Genomic DNA, 24,905 nt, shown 5'->3' with positions numbered 1-24,905 from the left:
GGGAAGAAGGAGGGTGAAGGAACTGCAATTTTAAGAAGCACCAGCAAAAAGCAAGGCTCAAAAAATATGTTGAACCCACACTGAACCTATTTGTCAATTTTAAAAACTCCATGAGCCAGAAATGTTAGATAGGAAGTTAGTGACCCTATTTGTTTTAATAGCATTGGGTATGAAATAGCTGAATCTTGTAACCATGCAAGAAATGTATTATGAGACTGAAACAAACAGCTGTGTTCAGCATTCCTGTAAAAATAGCTGGACAATATCACATGCCAAACAAAATTTCTTCATCTCATATGTGAATCCAGCTGAAATGAGATAGCAGGGTTGGATTGCACATAAAAATCAAAGAGACCATGGCCTAGCATTTTGTTTCCAAATTCATCTCCAGGTAATAACACTGGAGAGGAGGAAAAAAATAAGTCTTACCTTAATGTTACTAAAAAATATGTGCCTTTTGCAATGACTTTCATCTGAAGATCTCAAAGGTTTTTATTAACACTAAGCCTGACTTCTCATTATTTTATTTTTGATGACAATTGATATTAGTATAAAAATGTATAAAACATGATTCTTTGGGCAAGAGTTTATATTGATTTTATGTAGCTGTGGATAACTTCATGACTCTCAAAGAAGTCAGGGGAAACCAATCCAGCACTCTTTGAATACTGTCATCACCTCTCCCACTCCCGAGGGAGAAGTGTCCTAATTGTGACCTTCCACTCCCTGTAGGTGCCCTGCAAGATGGAGAAAGACTTTACAAGGCCACGTAGTGACAGGCACAAGGGGGAAAGCTTCAAAGTGGAAGAGAGTAGGTTTAGATTAGATATTGGAAAAAATATCTTCACCGTGAGGGGGGTGAGGCACAGGAACAGGTTGCCCATAGATGAAGTGGCTGCCCCATCTGTGGAAGTGCTGCCAAGGCCAGGCTGGATGGCACTCTGAGCAACCTGGTCTAGGGGAAGGTGTTTCTGCCCATGGCAGAGGGCTTGGAACTGGATGATCTTTAAGGTCTCTTCCAAGCAAAATGAGGATTCTATGATTCCATTCAGCATTTGCAGGTATCTTAAACACGTTAACTTTTACTGTGTATATTTACTGCTCCACCAATAATATCAATTTCCTTGGATCTAAAAAAGATCTAGATCTTTTCCCTTACGCACAAGTCTTTGTGACACTTTTTCACCAAAATATTAATATTACTGCTTCTCCTGAACTTTCCCTAGATTATCCCAAGATTATCTTAAGATTCAAACATGGACACTGTAATTTTCTTCTTACAAGTTGCCTCTTGACATCTGACAGGATTTCTGGATTTTTCCACCAAAGGGGGTATAGCATAGCATTCCCAGTTGCCCATGGTTGGTTGAAAGAATCCATATTTGATGAGGACATATAAAAACATACTGTGGTTCAGGTGACCTGAAAATTCCTAATGTGGTAACTTTCTCAGAAGGGCAAACGGGCCCTTGGCATCTTCAAGAGTTAAATGTTATTTCAAATACAGCTTTCTTTGCTGCTCTGATAAATTAAGAAAAACCACGTCCAAAGGAGAATCAGACTGTCCTTAATGACATGTGTAAAGGCATCTTACAGCAGTTAACATTTGCTAACCATGTCACCTTGAAAAGAGCGATTGTTGTCCTTTCTTCTCTCACCATGTTTGACGTGTCTTGTTTCCTTTTGCTCATTGCACAGTGCCTGCAATTAGTCTTTAAGCTCTTTACACCAAGGAGTCTCTTATACAGTTTTATTTGCTGTTTAATACCAATTAAGATGGATTTGCTCTTCTTTGCCAAACGTATCCAAGTCACTCTATAAATATTGGAAAACAAACATGCCATTCTCAGGGCTTCATTGTTTGTTCGGGACGGTTGTAACTGTTATTCAGGATGCTGTCTTAACTAAGGTTGAAAAAAATAAAATAGGGTTTGTGGGCTTTGTGGAATACTTACATAATGTCTAAATCATGTTGCCACTTAATCAACTTGGGATGAAGGAAGGTTTTGATTGGCTATTCTCAGATTATTGACTTTCTCTCAATTTGTTTGGGTTTTTTTTTTCAAAGCTTTCCTACACTGGCAATAAGCCTCTGATATCTAAACCACAGAGGAGATATTTTATTTATGCATATTCATAGGTGATTAAAGGAAATTGCACTTGTTTATTTTGCCTGTCTGAATTGTAATGTTATCCATGTTGATTCCTGCCTTAGAAAAAGCTGCTTAAAAGTCATGTGATAAAAGGGCAGGAATTCCCTGTAGGTCTGTTCATGGTTAATTCTATTTTGAAATAATTTTTATGCACAAAAGGCCAATTTTATTTGATACCAGAAGAATAAAGATTCATTCTTGTTATTATTTTAATGAAATGATTTTGTAATGCAAATTAAGCAGCTTTAGTATTCAATTACTTTTGTGCTAATATAAATTTTAAGATTAACATAAGCATACTATAGCTTTAGCAACTGATATCATAAAAATTCAGCCAATTTCCACAACTGCAGTTAAATGCAGTTATCCTGTGGTCCAAATAGTGAAATTGAGGTAGTGGTAATAGAAATGCTTCTTTTGGACACAATTGTGATAATTAGAATACCTCACTGTCTAAGTCACTGTCATGAATAAACAATTTTTTAAAAAAAGAATATACGTACAGCAGATATAAGCCTTTTTTAATGCTGTGGTCTCTCTGCCATGATGGATCAGGTCAGAGACCACAGGCAAAGGGATTCCTCTGCATCACCATCATGCCCACAGAGCTGTGGGTACTTGAGCTATTCTGGCATCACCTCGTGATGAGGAAATGGATGGTGGAAAAGAAATCATCAAGAGCTCAATCCCATCTGGAAGAAGTCCCTTGGATGCTGTCTTTACAGACTACCTAAGCACAAAATAGATAACCTGGATCATCCACAGGCCATATTATTTTGTTTTATTTTACTTTGGTTTACTTTATTTTATTTTATTTTTAACATCAGGGAGGACAAAAAAAAAAAAGAGACAATAATATGGATTTGACCACAGAATCTCTAAATAAGCATAGACTGCAGAACATCTCAGCTAGAAAGGCCAAGAAGCATCTGTAACTAATGTGACAGCTATCAAAATTGCTCCTTGTCTCATTCTGAAGCTGTCTGGGGAAAGTCTATGGTTGAAAAAAAAATGGCCCTCATTCTCCCATTTGCAAAACTAGTAGGAGACAGAAGGAGTTAATGAAAAAGACCCCAAAAAGGTGCTCATTCTAGAAACATACACAGTGTAGTCATTAGCTAGCCAAGGTAACCACTGTGAGGGGCTGGATTGTAATTCTTTCCCCACTACAGATATAGATATAGATATAGATATAGATTAGATATAGATATAGATATAGATATAGATATAGATGATATAGGTATAGATATAGATAGATATATACTGATATCTATACTGGATGCTCTTTAAGGAAATAGCAGACTAATAGCAGACTAAACCATATTTTATGGACACATGTTGAAGCTGAGAGGAAAGCAAAAACTGCCCTTATAAGCTTGACAGTCCTACAGCATTTGGATTTAGCTATTAGCTCCTATGTTTACCTGAGATAATGCCTCAGTTAAAGAGCTAGCAGAGCCAGGTCAGAATAAGAGTGTTTAAGATCACATTATGGCGCCTCCTAAGTCACCACCCCAGCATGTGGAGTGAGACACTTGGAGTCTCATTCCTTGGATCTGCTCCAAGGATGATTACTCCACACAGAAAAATACAGAATTTAATTTTTTCTCTCTGTTTCTACCTCATGCTTTACACCTGTCTCCTCACTTACAAATAAACATGCACATGACTCAAATGAGGTTTCTCCATCATGTAATTTGAGTGTTACTTGTATAGTACATGAAACTGATATTAATTTTCAAAATGTGTGGGTAATTACTTGCATATCATAGTTTTTAACTATGTTATTGTTCTTGTTGTTTTAATAAGTCATTGAACACAGAGCAATACAATTTCACAAAGAATAAACTAATTTGTGTTAATTTTTACATAACTTTGACTGGGTTAAAGTACAAAGGATAATGATATTTTCTATTATATCTTCTACATGGTTTGTGTTGAAATGGAAACTTGGAAAGTTGGAAAATGGAAACTATTAAGGGTCTGAACATTCATCCAAAAGAATTTCATTCCATATTATTACATTCAAATGATCTTTCAGCATAAACTAACTAGTTAGGTAGCCTTGTGTTTTTCTTCATTTGCTGTGGAAAATCCTTGGTAAAACAAAGTCCCTACACTTGTCACTTTCTGTGGTACTGTCCCATCTCAGTTTGTCTGCTACACAATACCACCTAGATCTTATTTTTGAATTATTCATTTGGCAAAAGGGGATTAACAAGGCAACTAAAGACGCCAAACTGTTGAAAGAGTTAGTTTATATGTAAAATGTTAGTTTATAATGTGATGAAGCATTTGAGTCTGAATTTCTTGGGATTAATTTCTCATGCAGGGAAGCTGCAAGTATTTAAACAGTAAAATTCCTATAGAGACATTTTAAATCTCAGTCTAGCTCTGAATTTTGTACAAGTGGGCTGCCATGTGGGAGTGTTTTGGCTGGGTGTTTTAATCTGGTTTCATTGTGAGGAGTGCACACAGTTGCTTAGATATGAGCCGTGCTGACCTCACTGGGGTCAGCCCAGAAATCAATATAAGCCATTCCCTGTCACAGGGAATGAAGACCTTAGCAGCAGCCAGCAGCACTGGATGGAGGCCACTTCACAACTCAGCTCTCACAGCCAAGCACAAAGCTCTCAAAATCCTGTCCACTGTAGATACATCAGCCTCTTGTATTCACAATTACCCCCTATACATACAGGTTTCATAGATTTCTAGCACAAGTGTACAACAGAAAAAAAAATGGGGAGTTACCGTTCAAAGTATTCTTGTGGCAAAGAGTGTTATGAATGAGGCTCAAAACATTGCACCTGCAAGCAAAGAGCATTCTACCTGCTGTCCAGTGCCAATAGTAATTCTAGGTTTAGTAAGAGCCTGGGAAATTCAATGGACAGCATTTGTGTGACTGAATAAAATTTTGAGCACATGAAGCTATAGAACTATGTGTGTGTATGCTCTAGTCTTGGAATCTGTGTTATCCATTTGCTCATTTCAAGGCAAAATAGGAAAAATAATTATCCTTTCAGCAGAAAAACACTAGAGCTGTAAAAATTTCCATTGATTAATCCAGAAATTACCCAAGAACTTTAAGTATTTGTTCATCATAACCTGTAATTTTGCTGATGGGCTGCAGTGAGTCTCTAGGAGCCAAAAGGGTTCAGCTGAGGTGACACAGTAAGTGCAGAAACATGCTGCTCCAAAGCTGCTTAGAATTTCAACTCATATCGTTAGCTTCAAGGATAATAGCTTTGAACTCCAGGGCAAACTTTCCTTATAGAGAACTAACGAGTTTTTGCAATACCTCAGAACATCCTGTACCTGCTGTTGAGCTCTGAGTTAAACAAGGAGAAAGGAAAGTGTCTCTCATGCCTTCTTCCAGTCCTGTGCTTATATATGACTATATAGTAAGTCATTTCACCTCCAGATAACAATTTACAGATTCAAATTGTTCCTCCCCACAAACCTAAAAAAGAACAAATGAATTGAGGCATTGTGAAGATTTGGATGTTTTCTATGCCTTATACTCCTACTAGTTCATTTCAAATGTATGTTTGTAGTAAGAATGTGGAAAAATATTCAAGAGGTGGATTTTTTTATCAAACTATAGCTTTATTAGAACCCGAAAATAAATAATAAATTTGGCTCTCTGTAAATAGCATTGAAACCCTTTAATATTTCATTTCAATTTATTATTTGTTTCTTTTTCATTCTGAATTGCATACCATAGCTGATTTTCAAAGTCAACTGCATTATAATTAAATTAATTCTTAGTTTGTCCTACTCAACATACCAAAATGAAATGAATTGGAATTACAAAACACAGCATTTTGACATAATGAGAGAAAACTGTATTAGTGATTTAACAAAAATGAATTCCTATTCTGTGAGAAATATCAAGATTTTGTCATTTTCTGAAAAGGAAATCTGATGCCTAAACTCTGCAAGTATGTACCTCAGGGGCTGTTGTGGGACACAGATGCGTGTGACATCAGGTTTATGATAATCAGAATTTTGAAACTGCATCTGTACTTTTCCAACTTTGCTTGGGCAAAATGCATGCATAAATTGCAATTGTCACAGCTTTGGGTTGATGTTCCTCAAAAGAAATAAGATGCATTGCTCAAGGTTCCTCATGACTGCAGTCCCCATGCAAGCAAGGTCTTCTTGCTTGTGTCAGGTGTGTTTAGAGGGACTTTACCTTCACAGGATGCTAACCCATGCCATTTAGTCTGGGGATAAAGAGATACTAGCATTTTCCAGAGGGTCTGGAGAGGGTCTCTCGCTCCAGACTCACAACCATATGATACCTCCTTGAATCCCACTGTTGTAGCTGTTGCTGTGCCCCTCACAGCTGCAGCGGGTCTCACCCCAGCCTTCCTTTCTGGCTGCCTGCACACCTCACCTTCCCCTGCTGCAGGCAACATCAACAACTCCAGCTGGAACCTGCCAGAGCAAAGGTAAATAGAGGCTGCACAAACCACCAAGCCAGACCTCAGAGAAAGTGTGTGAAGCACCTAATTCACAATAATGCATAGGACACATACAAGATTTGTCCTTGAAAACCACATCCAGACTGTTTTTACAATATGACTAAGCACCTCAGAAACCTTAGGTTACAGCTACATTGATAAAGCCTTCTGGTGCACACAGTGATGCCTGGCAGCAAAGCCTGGTGGCTCAGGATGGCTTGTGTTCACACAGCCTCTCTGAATCAGACTGGACATTTGACCTGAGTGTTCCATACATCTCACATCGTACCTCTTGAGTCAAGTGTATATCTACCAAACTACCTTGTCACAAAACTTGTTTCCTGACCCTGAGAACTGGCTTAATTCTTAATTTTCTAAACTTTTTATAAAGTGTGGTAGCATCCAGGCTACTGGGAACAGAGCCCAGATGTGTTTCTGAACTTTGATTAATAGTAATTTCTGTCAGCATTGGATGGTCTAAACAAAAATTGTGTAGGTGACTCTTCAACTACTTTAACACTCAATGATGAGGATGCAAAACCTGGTCTAATCCCTTCACATTTGGTGCAATATCTGGACTTCTCTCTTAAACTAATTTAGTTTAAGAGATGCTCTGAGACAAAATCAACAATTAGGTTTTTTACATTTAATTTCAAAATGTCTGCAGAAATGCTTGCAGTAAGGCTGGTCTGTTATTACTAGCTAGAATGTTTTCTATATAATCTGATAACTTCTCACACATCTTAGGATGAGGCTAGAGAACTTGAGAGGGTGGCCACAGGTATGTTCTTGTCCTGCAGAAATAGTGATGTGCTGGAGCTGAGGTGACATCGTATGAACAGGCAAACCTGGTTGGTGGTATGATCTACCCAACAGAAACAATCTCTGGACAAAACTATCACCGAATCCATGTGCCCTCCCTTTATTCATCACAGAATAAATATTTTCTTTCTCTCCCAAGGAGAACTGCAGTGCACTAACATATATTCACCAAGGTTGCCATCAGAGCCCTGACCTCTTCCCAGGAGCAAATAGGAGAGGCCACTTGTTTGCCAGTACACCTCAGGCAAATTCCAGGCTAAATTAAAAAAGCAAGTTTGGAAGAATCTGTATCTTTTCCACAGCCGACTACAGAGATTTCTGTTTCCCCATCAGAATAGCGATAGTGACATTAAAATGGTATATTTGTCCACACTGTTTTGGTGTAACTTTGTATTTACACTTTTGCCATGCTTTATAAAATCATTCCTAGATGACATGAGTCTAGAGAAATGCTGATTGAACTGTACAGTAAATCTGAGCCTGAAATATGAATAATTAACCACTGCAGAGGCTGCCAATAACTGCAGGGCAAGAGCTTCTTTTAATTTTCCTTCAAAAGCTGAAGGAAGCAATGTTTGATTCTGAGACTTCAGCCAGCTACAAAAGAAAACAGAGTATAGTATTTCTTTGCTTTTGAAATAACATGACGAAAATTACCAGTGTCTGCTTTGTGAGACAGAGAATTCCAAATGAGAATTCAGAAGATAAAGAACAAATAAGTGTGCTATACATATGTCTTAGAATAAGAAACAATAGTTTGAAGACAAGAAAAAGAAGATGGGAGTCAAGAGAGGACAGAACTGCAGGAGGACAGGGGGAATTCCAGCTTTGGTTCAGACAAAAGACCACTATGGGATCTTGGAAAAGCCACATGCCAGAGGATTGCCTCAGTTCTTCATTGTATTCTAAAAGCTAATGACAATAAACTTACATAAAAGAATTTTATAATGTGCAAAATATATATTATTCCCTAAGTGCATCGGCTATTAAATATGGAAATGTGAGAACCAGCAATATTTTTCCAGGATATGTTGCATTTGAGTAAATGAAAGACTCATTTACTCAATGGATAAGCATTCTCCCTTCTCATTTCTTTTTCATTGTGAGACCAAATAAAGAGATAATTAAAAATGTCAGTGGTCTGCACTTCAGTGATATCTTTCAATCAGTGGACATGATGAGGTAGCAAAGGGAGACAGACTTTATAAAGGAAAATATAGATTATTAGTTATTAAACTAGTTTGTTTAGATTTTCCATAGATAGATATGATTTTGTTTACCTTCTGGAGTTCATAAAGTGGCAATAGGTACTTTTTGAGATTTTTGCAATACAATCTCCAGATTTCTGGAAAGTCTTCCAGGTTTATGCTAGCATTATTGTACAGAAAATATACAGGTAGGAACTGAAAGTTCAGAGACTATATTATCCTTCTTCTGGTAAATGAATTTATGTGATAAATTCCTATAGTGAGTAGCATGTAAATTAAGATTTGGTCTGTTATCTGTTCTAATACTAAAAAATACTTTTCAGCAGCCTCTTCAATTTATTGCTTTAAAATCCCTGCCATAATGCTTTCTAGTACTACAATATATATTGAGAGAAAGGCTCATCTCACTTCCATCAATCCACAGCTGAGGCATGCCATGCCTTAGAACACTAAATTGTTTCTTCTCATGCAAAATCTTCTGTTGTAATTACATTAAATTGTGTTAAAACTACATCTACAGGAAAGCTGAGGAGATCATTACTTGCTCATGGTGAGACTAAGTTGTCACTTCATATTTTGTCCAGATGGTCAAGAGACTGAAAGATGTTAATTGTTCAATATCCCACATGAAATGAGATGTGTGGTCTCAGACTGCTAGAGAAGTGTTTCACATTACAAGAACACCACCTCACTTGGCACTTGCTGGAAACTTTATTGTCAGCCTCAGCTTGTATGCAAATGCAGGGATGCAGAGACTGACCAAGCAGCTATTAGGATGATGATGGTGTGTACACAAAGAGGCTCTGAAAAAGCAATAAGCAGAGGAGAATTAAATTGCTACTGTTTATTTTATATCTGGTTCATGAATTAATAAAAGGCTTCTTAGGGCTGGAAATCCACTCTCTTTGACTAAAGGATAATTTGCTTCAGAAAGGAAATCACATTTAGGAGAAAACAAAAGGAGACATCAAAGCATTTAGGGAGATTCAGCTCTGGGATATGTCACAGAATTGAATGAGAAAAATCCCCCTGTATGGATGAGGAAATTCATTTGGGAAATTAGATATTTTGGGTCACATTTACCTTTTAGCTATATAAAAACTTGGTAATTATTTATTAGTTGCAAACAAATTATTTGTGAACTCAACGGTATTGAACCAGTCTTTTTATCCTTAACACATATTGTTTTATTAACTACAGAAGAAACCTAAATGATAATTCACTGTAGGTAGTCTAAGGGTTTGGATGAGTCACATTTCTATAGCTAGTGTTAGGAGAAATTGCTATAAATCCTTATTTTCATGAAATAACATTTTTTATCAAATGGCCTTTGCTCTCATTTATCTTCACAGAATGCTGTAATTGTCCATTGGAGGACACTGAACCACAGTTTGCCCTTGCCTTGAGGGACCCCAAACATCTTGGCCATCAGGCTATGGAGGGGAGCAAGTCTACTCCCACTGTAGTGCTAAGGGAAAATTATGAAGCAGAACTGGGAAAAATAAAATAAGTTTTAAAAAAAAGTAGTTAATTTCAAAAGTCTATCCTATGTATATACTGCATTTTCTACACATTCTATAAGAAATTCACAGTTCATCTAAAAAACAACACATATAAGACAGTGTTTTTCATTTTTCCTAGTCATGACCCATGGTGGGGTGAACTTGAGAATCTCTGGCTACTAGTGAACATAGAGAGAAATGGAAAAATAAGACATGTGTAAAGTGTCTGACTCTTGATTTGTTCTCTCAGTTACAGCAGCAACCAGTTTGAATATTTCCTGAGCCAGACATTGCATCTGGGTTACTTATGGATGTATTCCCATGAATTTCTCTAAAGTCTGTTTATGTCCATTTATATTGTTGGCATCTGCAACATCTTGTGGAAAATTACCTCACAGTGCAGTTATGCAACAACACGGAAAAGTGTTTCCTTCTGTTTATTTTAAACTCACTACCTGATAACTTCATTGTGTATGTGTCCTCCTGAGTCCCCATGCTGCAAGAGATCCAAGTATTCCCTGTTCTCCACAACAAATTTATGCAATTGCCATATTTCTCTAACTTGTTCCTTCCAAGAGGAAGAGGTCCATTCAATTTACTCTCCCTGCATATGGAAAACATTCTCTATATCTATCTACCTCATTGCCTTTCAGTCCTATTTTAACTATTACAATATGGTATTTTGTAATGGGGCTCTTTTCCCACAAAAACAGCTAATACTCACAAATTGTGTACTATTTCTATATTAGCACGGCCCAGTATTTTCGTATGAATATGCCTCTCTTCAGCCAAAGCATTTAATTACCTCTAAGACTGAATCTTCAGTAACTATATATGACATACAATACAAGAAATCCATTCTTTCATCTCTCATGTGGTTGCAGTTGTATTTTATTGAATATTTTACTTATAAATATCTTTTAAAGTGTTTTACACATTATGAAAATTATCTAATAGTTTTAAAACTCGAGGTAGCTTTATGTAGTGCTCATTTCAGTAACATTTCAATACCTTTTGATGGTGTATTGATTAATCCCAATTTAAGTATAAATATGGAATCTGCAGTAGGTGTTTATGCTAACATTTATTATTAGTATATCCTCTCTACATCTCTGCTCTGCCTAATGCATAAGAATAGCCAATTTTGTCAGCCCATAAAGTTTCTTATCAGGTTCTGTCACTTCCTGTGGTAACACTGCTATTTATAAGTGAAATAATGAATGCAGAAAAGAAAGAATTAAAAGGAAAAAGACAAAAAAAAGGGCAAGAAAAAAAAGAAAAAATAATACTTTCATGTTTTTTATCTGGAAGATACATTGCAGGGATGAAATATGTGCTGGCAAATGGACTAGGTATAGGATTTGTATCATTTTCTGGAAACCTTCTAGTAGCATAAACAAGAACTTCATCAAACTCACACTTCACAGTCCTAAGGCTGACCTCACATGCTCTTTGTATCAACAGATGGGTCTCTGACTCACACTTGTTCATGTGCTCGGGAAGCATTCTGCTTTAACAAGCCTGAGACCCTGAGGAAATATATAAACCAGGCTGTGAGCTGGAATACGTGTTTCTTTTTGATATTCGTTGTAGATGAAAGTAAAAAGTTCATGGGATTTGGGGGAATGTTGCTGACGGTATTTCAAACAAAAAAAAAAGTGATAGAGAGTTCAGGAAACTTCTCTCTCAACATCTGATTTCTCAGATTTTGAGTATACAGGATGTATCTGGTGTACCTTATGGTGTCAGTAAATGTTTCTGCCAGTGATTTTTTTTTCTTTTTTGAAATTTATTTATTTTAATTCAGTGAGTAAATCACCAAGACAGAGAAGGGAGATTAAATACTTAAATATTGGCTTTTTGGTGATTTGTATACTATATACAAAATATTTTTGTACGATTCTTATGTCTGAACTGTGTGTTCTGGTATACTTTCTCATGACATTACCAATAGCCAATGAAGCAGAAAAAATTAAAATAAAAACAAATAGAATTCATATATCTATGTAATTCTGACTTTTTTTTCTATAGGTCAAGTGCCTTTAAATAACAGAGACATTTTATATTATCAGAGTTGTGAGAAACGATCTTGACACGTGTTCAATCTAGATCATATAACTACTCCCTAATTGCTAGTCATATGCAAGAGATCAGTTCTCTTGGTTGTTATCCTTGACTTAAGAATAAAAATTGTGGTTTAGTACTTAGAGATTCACTATGAAAAACATATTCGCTCTGAGAGGCCATATGGATGATTTGTGAAGATTAAAACTTATTATATGAGGTCCTAGGTTCTGTTCCAGCAGCAATCCGTGACCTTCCTTTTAGCTTATTTATAAAATATGATAGCAGTTCATACTCAAATGTCCCCAGCTTAGAAGGCAAGCATGGATTTATTCAGTATAAGTGATAAGTGCATGAAAATAAAAGCCAGGGTCACTAGATCTGACTAATATAAATCCATGCCCTCAAGAAGATTTCCCATCAAGTAGGAAGGAGCAAGTAGTACTGCCTTTCTTCTTCCCTGCTGCAGTAAGAAAGGTTTACCCAAAAAAATACCATATTGCTCAGGTGAAAGCCCAAAATTTTAACAGGCCCACACAGGGCAGTGCAAAACAAATCACCCAAGTGACACAGCTCTCTGCAAGCAGCGCAGTGCCTGCTGCCCTCAGCATTTCCCACCCACTGGAAATGAGCCCTCCTGAGCCTCACAACAAATTCAGATAAGGAGGGACTCCCCACAAACTACATACGGAATCCTTCTGTCCTACACTGACTTGTAAATTTCATTTCCTTCCCATAGAAAGGAGCAATTAACTACTACGCAAACAAGTCTTATTATATAGAAGTTGCTTATGAGACCTGATGAGTCTCAAAGGGCAGGCAAAGGGCAGCCAGTCAAGAATGAGATTCCAGAATTTCTATTTCTGGAGAGGTAGGCAAAAAAATGAAATATATATCAAGGTAAATTCTCTAAAGGAATGACAAAAACTAGACAGATCTGCTTTGGATCTGCTTTGCTCTTCTTAAGCACTTTAATGAGGTCTTAAATTTTACATGTCTAATGAAAAGGTATTCCTCAAGCAGAAGTCTACATTTTCTTTATGCTTAAAAAAGAAAAACAGGTACCTCAAGAGACAGATTCATTTTGCCTATCTTTAAACATTCTTCCTTGCATATATAAGCAACTATGTGATTCCCCTTACAACCATCATTTTATTAGGCACTTAAAATAGTGCACAAGTTCGCTGACAAATTCAATAGGTTGTACCAGGAGAAATAACAAATAATATTGAAATATTAAGTTCCAGAGTTTGGGAATTGGGTTTTTTCTTTTATATTTAAACAAACAAGCAAACAAAAATACATGTGAAACACTTGTTAAACTGAAATCTTCTGCAACAATTTTACATGAGGTATTTCAAGTGTCTTCATAGTGATGTGACTTTTAGTCTGTGATAAATTTACTCACAGTGGACAGATTATCTCACTTGCTATAGCCAGAATCATTCTCATCAGGACACAAGGTGACAGAGATTGTGTGTTTTAGAACAAGTTCATTTTGACTGCTTTGTTTTTATGTCTTAACAAATACAAGCATACTTTCATGGATGTACTATTTTCTTTTGACCTCTTTTTTGCTCCTTTAGTTTAGGAGTTACAAGAATTTTAAAAGTGTACTTTTTGCTTCAGAGTTTCTTTGACATCCCATAAAGCAAATGCTGATTTTTAAGTAGAATGGGACTTTTAGGTAGAATGAAGGCAAAACAGGCTATAGTATTAATGGGAATCACTAGATATAATAATGAATATCTAACAGGCTAAAAATTTGTGTTTTTACAAGAAATCTATGCTGATTGTCTCGTCAAGTGAGTTCTACTGTTTGTTCAGAGTCAGTTTTACAGTCTTTTAAACCCTGCTTGGATTTGAACCTAGAGGTGCCAAAGGTGGAGTGATGAAGATTACTTAATGATTCTAAACTTCTAGATATATTTAAGCCAGGGGTTGGATACAAGAAAATTGGCAGAAAGTAGATATGTTTGTAGTAGAGTGCTGAGATTTCTGGTACTGAAGAGATAGAGTGACTCTGTGACTCTGTGTGCATGTATGTGTGTGTGTGTGTGTCTATACATACACAAATGAGTGTTTTAGAGAATCTGGATCTGAGGTCTTTTCTGCCTCTGTCATCTCTCAGAAGATATCTCTGATCTTCTCTTACTCAAACATATTTGTACCTACTCATATTTTTTTCTCACCACAACTAAGTACTCATATTCAGTATTCATAGCACTAATTTTATATTCTCTTTGTTTCTTCTCACCTACCTTCTCCTGGTAGAGACACACTTGTTGCTTTTGCCATCATCCTAAGTCTGATGACTGTTATGCTTTTACAAACCTTTATTCACTAGTGTCATATTTTAAAACTTCAGGTAATTAATTGAAATGCTTTTTCAGAGTAGAAATAAGGTTGACCATAATCCTCTCTACAAGGGACAGAAAACTAAGACTAATGTTTGCCAGTCTGAAATTTTGTTATGGAGCCTGGAAAAATTCTTTGTAACCAATGATAAAGTTCTCATCCATAAGTGGGTTTTGGAACAGTTAGAAAATGTGAATTTTTTGCATGAAAGTCAATAGTTTCCTCTAGCACGGGGAAGTTCTGCACCCATTTTAATCAGACATGGCTTGAACAAGGAGCTTTCCAACCTCCAAAAAATTTCTACATAAGCTGGTTAAGGAAAAATTTTTCAAATATTGTGTAAACCCAGCTTCTTCTTCAGCTTCCAGTTTTCAAAAACTAATTTAAATCTCTTTTGAACAGCACCCTTCAGTTGTGCTTACATGCTACTGAGTGTAGCTCCTGCCAAAGCACACCAAGAAATTAAATCTGTCATACAAACAACCTACTGCTCCCTGTTTTCAAGGAAAAAAACTCCCTGCTTTTTAAAAGTATAGTTCCTATCAGGGGTTCATTCTTTGTTTCTTTTCAACCCAGCCTTGATCCAGTCAATGCAGTGTCCCAGTTGTGAACTTGTTAGATGATGTTGCTTATGTTTTCTGACATAAGAGCTTTAGTCTGGGAAAAAACATTCTGAAGGCATAATAAGAAAAATAAGCTTACAGTACAAGGGTCCAATCTTTAAATTAATTTCGTATCTTCATTTTCAAAACAGCAAAGCAGATGCTCCTTAAAATAATATAGAAGTTAAAGATTAATATATTTTAAAATGGGTGCTTTATTTTCTAGGGAGTGCTGCTGCTATTTTATAACTAAAAGCAGGACTGTGAACGTGAAATTACAGACATAAATATCCAGACATAGCTCGACTTTCATAGTACTTTCTTTACAGTCCTTCAATTGTTTCTTTTTTTTTTCCCATTTGAAATACAGAACTACTATTGCCAGCATTGAAATAAGATTGTAAATATTTTTAAAATTCTTTAAGTTTCATTAACTACTGCAAAGGTGTTCAGCAAGTAAAGGAGGCCCTCTGAGCAAAGAGGGTTCTCAAATACTCAACTATATGAAATTTGCTTTGAGCTTGTAAATAAATTCCGGTGGGAACCAAAATGAAGACAAAAATGAATGTCCCCAGACTGTCACCTGAATGAAGAGCATATTAAGCACTTTAATAATTTTTGCTGTTCCACCTGGTGTTATTAAAGAAGTGTCCTAAGTAACAAATCAGTAAACAGTTCAAAAAATAAAAAATTCTGACAAATTTTTGTTTGGGTGAAAAAATTTTGAATTTCTACCCCACCCATAATCCTGACATTTCACTGTTTTCACCATATTACACTAGGGCAAAGTCATTTCTATTTCCAAATTTCTGTGCAATGGGAATACATACATATATAAAGATAAAAACAATTAAAATTGTCCCATTTGAGGTTTCAAGAATATTCTATTTTAACATTTCTGATTAAAAAAAACTTTTTACAAGATTTTATTCGTTAAATAACTCAAAAATCTTTCTCAAGCAATTTTAACATTAAACTGTCTTTCCTTATAGCCTAGAGAGCCAATGACTACAGTCTCTTTAGCTCAGCTATTCTTCCCTTGTGCAAGCAACATGTGTTTCCTATTGACCATGTATCTCAGAGTGAAAATTGTTGCAAATACTTCTGGAATATTAAATTTCCTGGGAAGAATACTAATCAGGAAAAATGGAGTTTAGAACCCTTACTACTGCTAGGAATGTATTACAATAGGAAAATTTAGCTTGGTGTTTTGCTGAACTAATTTGTACAATTAAGGAATTCTGGCTTACCTTGAAAAAGTGAACAGAATAATTAATGGAAATCTTCCTGCATGAAAAAGTAAAAAAAAAATATATATATATATTTGGGATACATGCAAGATTTTCTAGCTTATTTTGATTTTTTAGAAAAGGCATTTTTCCTTACAGAAAATAACTTTGAGGAAGACCTCACATCTAGGTTCTATCTGGACCCGGTGGCAAGTATCGTGCTGCAAGCAGGCTACAGAGTGTACTCTCCACTAAACGAACAACTTATTTCAGCTCTATTCCCACAGCCCTTTGAAACTACAACCACCTGCAACCCAGCACAGGGAGCATCAAGTGTGACTGGGTCCCAGGAACTGCCGGAGCAGCCACCCGGCCGCTGCCCGTCTGCAGGAAGCTCAGACTTCAACCCCTCTGTTGTCTCCCTGCCTCTCAACAGTCTGTCTTTTCAAAGTGAAAATTATTCTTTCTAAAACAAGAGTGTCTGCTTGAGAAAACTGAAGCTAAAGCCTAGAGAGAGCGTGTAGGAAATTCCTTAGCTGGTGTAGATATTCATCTGTTAACTAGAGAAATCAGGACAGGAGAGAGGAGTGGAAGAAATTTTTCATCTTTTAAAAGCAAATTTTGACAACATTAATGGTAGGAGTTTCTGGATGTTAAATGAGGATGGCACAGCAGAATCATAAAATTTGTCTTCAAAGGAGTTTTGCGTTTAATTTCTGTTGTACTGAATTTAATTTTTTTTTCATTTACTAAATAAAAATTGAGAAGGCTGTCACTTGCAGGTAAATCAGTAAATGAACTGAAAAGAATCAAATATCATTCATTCATTGCTCTAAGATGCTCCTGTCAAATAGCCTTTCTTTAACCTGTTTTATGACTCTAGTTTAGAACTCTGTCCTAGAATTAGTTCCAAAAAGTACAGTTCTTTTACCCCTTAGACAACTCACTATAATCTCTCAAAGGAATAAATCCACATAGAATGTCATTGCAAAACATCCTTTGCCTGGAGAAAACTGTTCTAGCTACAGCACAGCAAAGCCCAATAAATTTGATTTTTGTCTTTGCAAGCTGATAAAGTTTACAGGTGACAAAATACATTTCAATAATTAATGTCTACAGGCTTCAGAAGATGTGAAATTAGGATGTGGAGAAGCAAGAAAACAGAAGTTTTGCCAAATTATTTAGTGTCCTACTGTTGCTTTCATTTCTTACAGAGCAAGTGCAGTTGTGAGTCTGATGCCTATGTGAAACTGATACTGTCTATGACTCAAAAGCTCTAATGAATGACTCACCAGTGCTGAGAATAGCTACCAAAGGGTCACTCTGGGACTGTAAGGTTCCTTTCAGGAAGCAGAGAGAATAGAAATCTGTATCAGTTCCTGCTTGACAACAAAATACTCTGAAATTATAAAAGGGATTTTCAAATATAATTTTTGCATAAAATTAAAATTATGTTGTTATAAAACAAAAACAGCACACACATAAACACAAAAATACTTTTAACCAAACTGTTGTGGTTTAACCCCAGCCAGCAGCTTCAGCCCCAGAGACTCATTTGCTCACCTTCCTCTGGTGTTACACCTTCATTGTGGGATGAGTGATAGAATTGGAAAGGTAAAAGTAAAAACAACATGAGGGTTGAGAAAAAGAGAGTTTAATAGGTAAAGCAAAAGCTCCACATGCACATAAGCAAAGCAAAGTGGAACAAGGAATTAATTCACCACTTCCCATGGGCAGGCAGGTGCTCAGCCATCCCCAGGACAGCAGGGCTCCATCACACGTGACATTGACTTGGGAAGACAAACACCATCACTCCAAATGTCTCCCCACACACCTCCCTTGTCCTTCCCCCAGCTCTGTATGCTGACCATGATGCCATATGGTCCAGGATATCCTTGGTGTCAGCTGGGATCCAGAGTTCTGGCAACCCCTTGTGCATCCCCAGACTCCACCTTGATGGGGCAGCACAAAAACAGAGAAAACCTTGATGCTGTGTGAGCACTGCTCAGCATCAGTAACAAAAATACCTCTATATTATCAACCCTGTTGTCAGGGCAAACACAAAACAATACAATACAGCCCCTTACGAGCTACCATGAAGAAAATTAACTCTATACCTGTCAAAACCAGCACACTGGCACACAAGTTCTAGGAAAAGGAGAACTGAGATCTTAGATTTTGCCTCTATTCACAGAGGACAATCTTTAATGTAGAAGTAGATCTGTTATGAAATTTATCATCTCACTACTCAACTGCAAAATATACCCAAACACCTTTCAGATTCTGAATTTTATAATATATTCTGACATCAACATGATTTTCAGTATAGCTGATGGCATCAAAATGTAGAGACAATCAGATACTTGGATAGGATGTGGACTTGGGCATTGTGAGGAAGAAGTTAAACTGCTTTGTTCAAGAGTCAGTGGTGCTGGAAGAAGACAGACTAAATACATTTTCACTGGAGTTGGAGAATCAGATAAGAGAAGAAGTGAAGTTTGGGCTGTGGCAGATCCTGGGGTAAACAAGAAAGAATGCTGCATGAAATTCAGCAAAGAGCAGGAAGAGGGGAGGAGATGTGAGACGTTAGCTCTGGAAGTCCTGGGGTGGGGGAGAAAGAGAGGACCAAAAGGAAAACAACAAAGTGAAGTCCCAGTTGTCTCCTGCTTGGAAGCCATGGGAAAGAAAAATGGGCAGGCTGGATCAGATGAAATTTCATGTGATATATTAGGCTGTGCTTTGATTATCAAACAAAAGTCAGCACTTTGTGGGCCTTTCTCATTAAAGGCTTTAAGGACATAAGGAATCTATCAGTTCTGGATAGGACTGAAGGTCAGATGAAACTATGAAAATGACTGAGTAGGAGTCAAAGAGATTAACAATCACCTGAATGAAAGTTGACACCACAAAAGATTAGGAAAAAAGATACATTATCTCCTCACAGCATGGATATAGGTTCTCTGAAACAGTAGATCTTTTCCATCTCAAACTAACTCTCTGGGGCCTGGTAGTTCCCTAATACTCAGAACTGATACCACACCTCTGATAGCTTATTACTGCTACAGCCGTGCACCTAAAGCTGTAGGATATAAAAAGCAGAGCCGTGCCTTTAGCCTTCATAAATCCTAAAGTGTTCTTTCATTCATTGTGAGTCTGTGGCTCTTACGGGCTGTGATCTCTGATCTCTGATCTCTGATGGTAAGCAAGCTCCTCTGACTAGAAGGCCTGAAAAGGCAATGACAGCCTAATAGAATTTTATGATTGCATTTCCACCAAGCTCCTCTGACTAGAAGGCCTGAAAAGGCAATGACAGCCTAATAGAATTTTATGATTGCATTTTGAACATTTCCACTGTGGGCAAAAGTCTGCTTAAAGAACAATAAAAAATAACAGGAAGGAAGCAGCAAGTCAAATAGTAAAATAGTCAAATAGTAAAAATAACTCAATACCTCTGCTACATTTTCTTCTGCATTATTTTCACATGAAATTAACTTACTGAAATACAGTGAGAGTAATTTGGGAGTTCCGAAAAAGTGGCTAATACTTCCAAACCTGAGTAGATGGCCAGCCTGCAATTCTAAAAAGGAGATTTTGCTCCAAGTATACCAATGACAATGAACAAATGAGCCAAGCAGGGTAAAATTGAATTTTGAAGGAATCTTGAGTACAGAAAAAATTCTCTATAAGATGGTTCTGAGACAAAATAGCTTCCCAATCAAAGCATCAGGAAATCTGAGGAAGCCTGCGAACATGTGATCACACTGGGGCAGAGCCACAACACATGTAGGAATGGCTGGGCTTTGAATCCCTCAGTTTAGGAAATTTGTGTTTCACCCATCTAACCCAGCAATGCCTTTTTGTCAGGAAAGTTAAAATAAACTTTAATTTATGAAATCACAGACATTGTTCTTAAAATGCATTAATGAGTGTTTGTGCAGCAGTTTGAGATTCTTGCCTGGCTGTATAAGCACAAAGTGTTATTAAGTCATTCAGCATCAAATGTCCTTTACCTCATTATATTTTATAGCAGTAACTTTTTATTATCATCTGTTGGCCGTAAAACATGACACAGCTCATCTAGCATGCTGGGGCAAGGTCTTGATTGAAGTTGATTAAACTTTTGTCTGAATGAGAAGTGAATAAAAATTGAGTTAAGGACTTCAAAATTTGATTTCCTAATAAAGCAGTAGGAGCATATATATGAGAACTAAAAACTTCTAATGTATATAGGTTTCTAATGTTTTAGGTTCAATTGACTCCTTCAAATAGGGATATAAGCTCTACTAAATTTCAATTAATTTTTAATTATATTTTTTCTTATTCTTGTTTCTGTCCTGTACATATCTCCCTCATTCTGCCTTTTTTTATGTCACAACCATAATTATTTTTAGTATATAGTGAAAGCTTTTGTTCAAGAATAATGAAGATAGTTATTATAATTATTGGCCCATACATAAACATGTGATGAAGTCAATTTTTCAAAGAGAACTTATTTCGTGAGGAAACTGTTTGTGTCCTCAATAATTGATTTCTAATTTCATCTTGTGAAGCAGTAGCCCTGGAGGAGCTAAAACACAATTAAATACTGGAAAAGCAGTGGGGAGAGAGGTCCATGATACAATTGTCACGTATGGATGGATAAGACATCAGCAACCTGGACATCTCCTCCAGACATTGACATATAGCTAGGAACATCACTAGCTGCAGAGGGTGAGATAAATCAGGGTCCATCCCACTCCATTTCCTCTTTCACTTGCTAGTTTGGGGTTTTTTTACATTCTAATATAAGTAAATTTTGTATGTTCTGTTGCAATGTGATATCATATAAAGCATTTTTTAGCTTTTTGCCTCCACAACCTTACTCTGAATCAATGCCTGACTTGTACCATTCAACTGAATGTGTTTTTCAACCATGGGAGTTTCCCCCCTGTCCTGATTAATGCTTTTTCTACCATCCATCACTTCTTTCTGTGCTACTGGAAGTATATGTAATCTAAAAACTCAATTAAATTAAAATATTTTTTGTGCACTAAACTGCCTTTTGATCTCACTTCTCTCCAGTTATTATTAATTTTATAAGCCCCTCACAGAGATCTTTTATTTTGAGGAAAAATTAAGGAAAACAAGTTAAAAATAGCAGGCAGCATCACCACAGCAAATGGTTTCTACAGAAAACTCAAGCCATATAGAAATACCCCATGTAGGATCAAAAAGAGCAGCCTAGGTCACTGGCAGTAGAGAGAAACTACTTAACACAGTACTGGGGGAAATTGGTGCAGCAAAAGTTGGTGAATAAATAGACTTTGATGGAGTTTGCAGTGTGATACCTGCAGAGAGGAGGTTCTTGCTCTTGGTCTTTTTCAGAGATCACATCTACATCAGTGTAACCAGTCTGTGTGCTGCAGGCACAAGCCAGGCATGCTGTTCTTTTGGCCAAGTGTCCCTGTGTCAGCCCAGCAGTAGGATGCTGTGATATATGAGGATAAAGCATCCATGTTGGCTGAATAGCAGCATTAATCGTGGGGTCCCCAAACTGCACCATGAGACAAGCTTGCCTTCTGTTTCAAAATTATATTCATGACAACAAATCTGTTAAACTCCTCCGCTGACATGTTTTACTTTCCCAGGACGGGAACACTGTGAAGGCTGCTTTTTGGCTTAGCTTCAATTTTCATGACAGATTTCAGGCAGTGACCTAACCTAACTCACTTTACAGGAAGCAAGATGGAGATTTAAACTAGCTATAGGATCTTATTGGTAAATTGACCACTGATATTTAAGAAAATAATGTATTGTCTGTTTATGAAAGACTATTCAGCTCCAAGGTTGAAGAGTTCTGCATCTTTAAGGGAAGGAAGTTTCCTTTATGAACTAGAAATCTGCTTCCAAAGAAGATGTGGAAGCTAAAAACTTCTACTGCTTATATTTCCCGCAGGGAAATCATACAGCCAGTTCCAGCTGAAGAAGTTGGCCTAGGTCACTGGCAATAGGTAACAAATCTTTCCATCCTACAGCTATTTTGAATACTCCTCAGATCAGGATAAGGAAAAATATGGCACTTTTATCAAACAGTTGTTTGCTGGTGAACAATACTTAAGACTTTACTTAAAGTCTTAAAATACTTAAGACTTTACTTAAAGAGTTAATATCCCCAAGTCACTTCTTTCCAAAACACACATGGTGTTCACAGGCAGTCTTCTCAACTCACCAAGGAGACAGGAAAAGTTTACTAGGTGAGGAGAGAAAATAATCTTCCATAATTTAATGTCAAAGTCAAAGCAGGGAATTCTACAATATTCCTGTCTTGCTGATTCACTAAATAAGGGGTGAATCACATTTGTCAAGTTAGTCAATAGCACAACTGTGATCAACTGTAGACAACTTCTGCCCCTTCACCCTAAGAGATCTCCTGTCTGCTCTTGAGACCTTCTCCAGACCACAGGAATCATTTCTTCTCTAGGCTGACCAGGGCTGAAGGATATCCAGCCTGTGAGAGCAGGGGAGGGACACCACCTCCTGCAGATAAAAACAGCACAACCACAAAGAGCAGAACTTGTACAGAGAAATCCCAGTGATCCATAAATGCCAAGCATGTTTCCAAATCTCTGAAACCCTTGTCTTTCAAAACTTAGTGTCTCCTCTTCTGCCACCCTACTCCAGGACAGCAGTGAATTTGAGTTATGGGGGATGGAAAAAACAGTCCTAAGTCTAAGCTGCTGCTTATTTTCCCTCTGGTCACCAAGCCTGATGGCTACACATGAGCTGCACACTCAGTGGAATTAGTTGGAGTGCACTGCATTCAGGCAATTCACAGCTTTGTTCCCATGAAAACACAAGTCCATTGTGTTTACATCACCTTAGCCTTTTTGCATACATTTTTGTATATTAATGTATATGGACACCCAGGCAATCTTTCCTAAGATTGTGTTTCCATCAAAAAACCATACTTTCATGCATCAATCCATAAGGGCTCAAAGGGTGACCAGCTTCCCAGTTTTAACCTGGTAACAGATGTGTGTCACTGCCAGGTGGTGCTTCAGTGCTCTGGAACTCCCTGCTCAAGGGTCCCTCCACTGACAACACACACCTCAACTCTTACTGCAACTGGATGGGCAGGGGATGGTGAGCAAGAGGAGAGATGTTACTGAACAGTTGAGCAGTCTAACATCTATTAAACTTATCAGATATATAACGTTAGTCCTTCTTGTACATCTGTTATGCTCTTCCCATGGGAGTAAAGCAGGACAGACACCAGATTGTCTATTTAATGGAAACAGAATGATTCCCCCCTGCCTTTTTTTTTTCTTTTTTCCCCATCAAAAGAAACAAAAGCAAAAAACAAGCTGTGGGGAAAAAAGGGAAAATTAAGAAATTAGACATTTAAATCACTTCAACTGCTTTGATTGAAAAATTGTGACATTTCACTTGAATTTCAGTCTTTTTAAATGTTAAGAACATTTTAGTACAAAATAATTAATTTGATTTCCAAAAGGAATTTTGTAATTAACATAATAAAATGTAATTCCAAGTGCGTCAAAATAAAATAGTTTTTCTGTGGCCCCTAAAGCACCTCTTTTAATGTGGGGCCTAAAAAATCCATGTCAGATGAAAATTCAGAGAAAAAAATTATTTCTTCTTTTGCACTAAGATTTATAGCAACACTCAACAGAGTAATAAAAAGGAAAAAACCCCACAAAGTTTTTGGTTGACCATCAAAAGTGCTTTATTTACCCCTGAGTTTTATGCAGGTAGCATTCAGAAGTTCTCATGTGGACTAAGTCACCTTGTCATATAACCTATATGGAAAGTCTATAGAAAAAAGTCTGTAATGCATATATATTTTTTAAAAGTAGCAAAATGGCAGTGCTGATTTTCTGCCTATGGCATCGACATATTTTTATACCACTTCAAATACTAAAATAGGATAATAAAAATTAAAAATGACCCTTCAAATACTAAAATAGGATAATAAAAATTGCTCTTCCCTTTTTCACTGGAATCTCTGCTGTAGAAGATGAAAATGGTCTCAAGTTCATGAACACTGAAATCAAACAAGTTCCACTGAGTCAAGCTCCATTAAAGGAAAGAGCAGCAGCATCTTGGACTGGTAACTCTGCAGCAGCCCACAGACTCTACTCTGCTGTTATGCTTTTGAAATAAATCCATGTTTTCTTAGCTAACATTGACATTGCAACTTTTCTTTTTTCTCTTTATTTTTGGGATAAGGCAATTATGTATAGACCCAAAAGTGCACAGAGAAATCATGTGGGCAATTCTGCCCCACAATGAAACTGTATATGCTCCTGAAGGAAATTAAGTCAGCCAAAGCCTGTCTGACTTACCAAACCAATTATCCTTCCTCTACCAGAGGCAAATTATGAGTTCCATTCATAATTAAGCCCAGGTTATTGGGATTTGGCTGATATTACCTACAGTACATCTTTCTATAAACGCCAAGCATCCTGCAAAATTGATAGAAACCAATTTTTCTACAAACTCTT

The sequence above is a fragment of the Passer montanus genome, unplaced genomic scaffold (genome assembly GCF_014805655.1).
Source record: "Passer montanus isolate IOZ18808 unplaced genomic scaffold, ASM1480565v1 scaffold34, whole genome shotgun sequence".
NCBI lineage: Eukaryota > Metazoa > Chordata > Aves > Passeriformes > Passeridae > Passer > Passer montanus.
The sequence above is the reverse complement of the archived record's forward strand: the minus strand, read 5'-3'. Positions refer to the sequence as shown.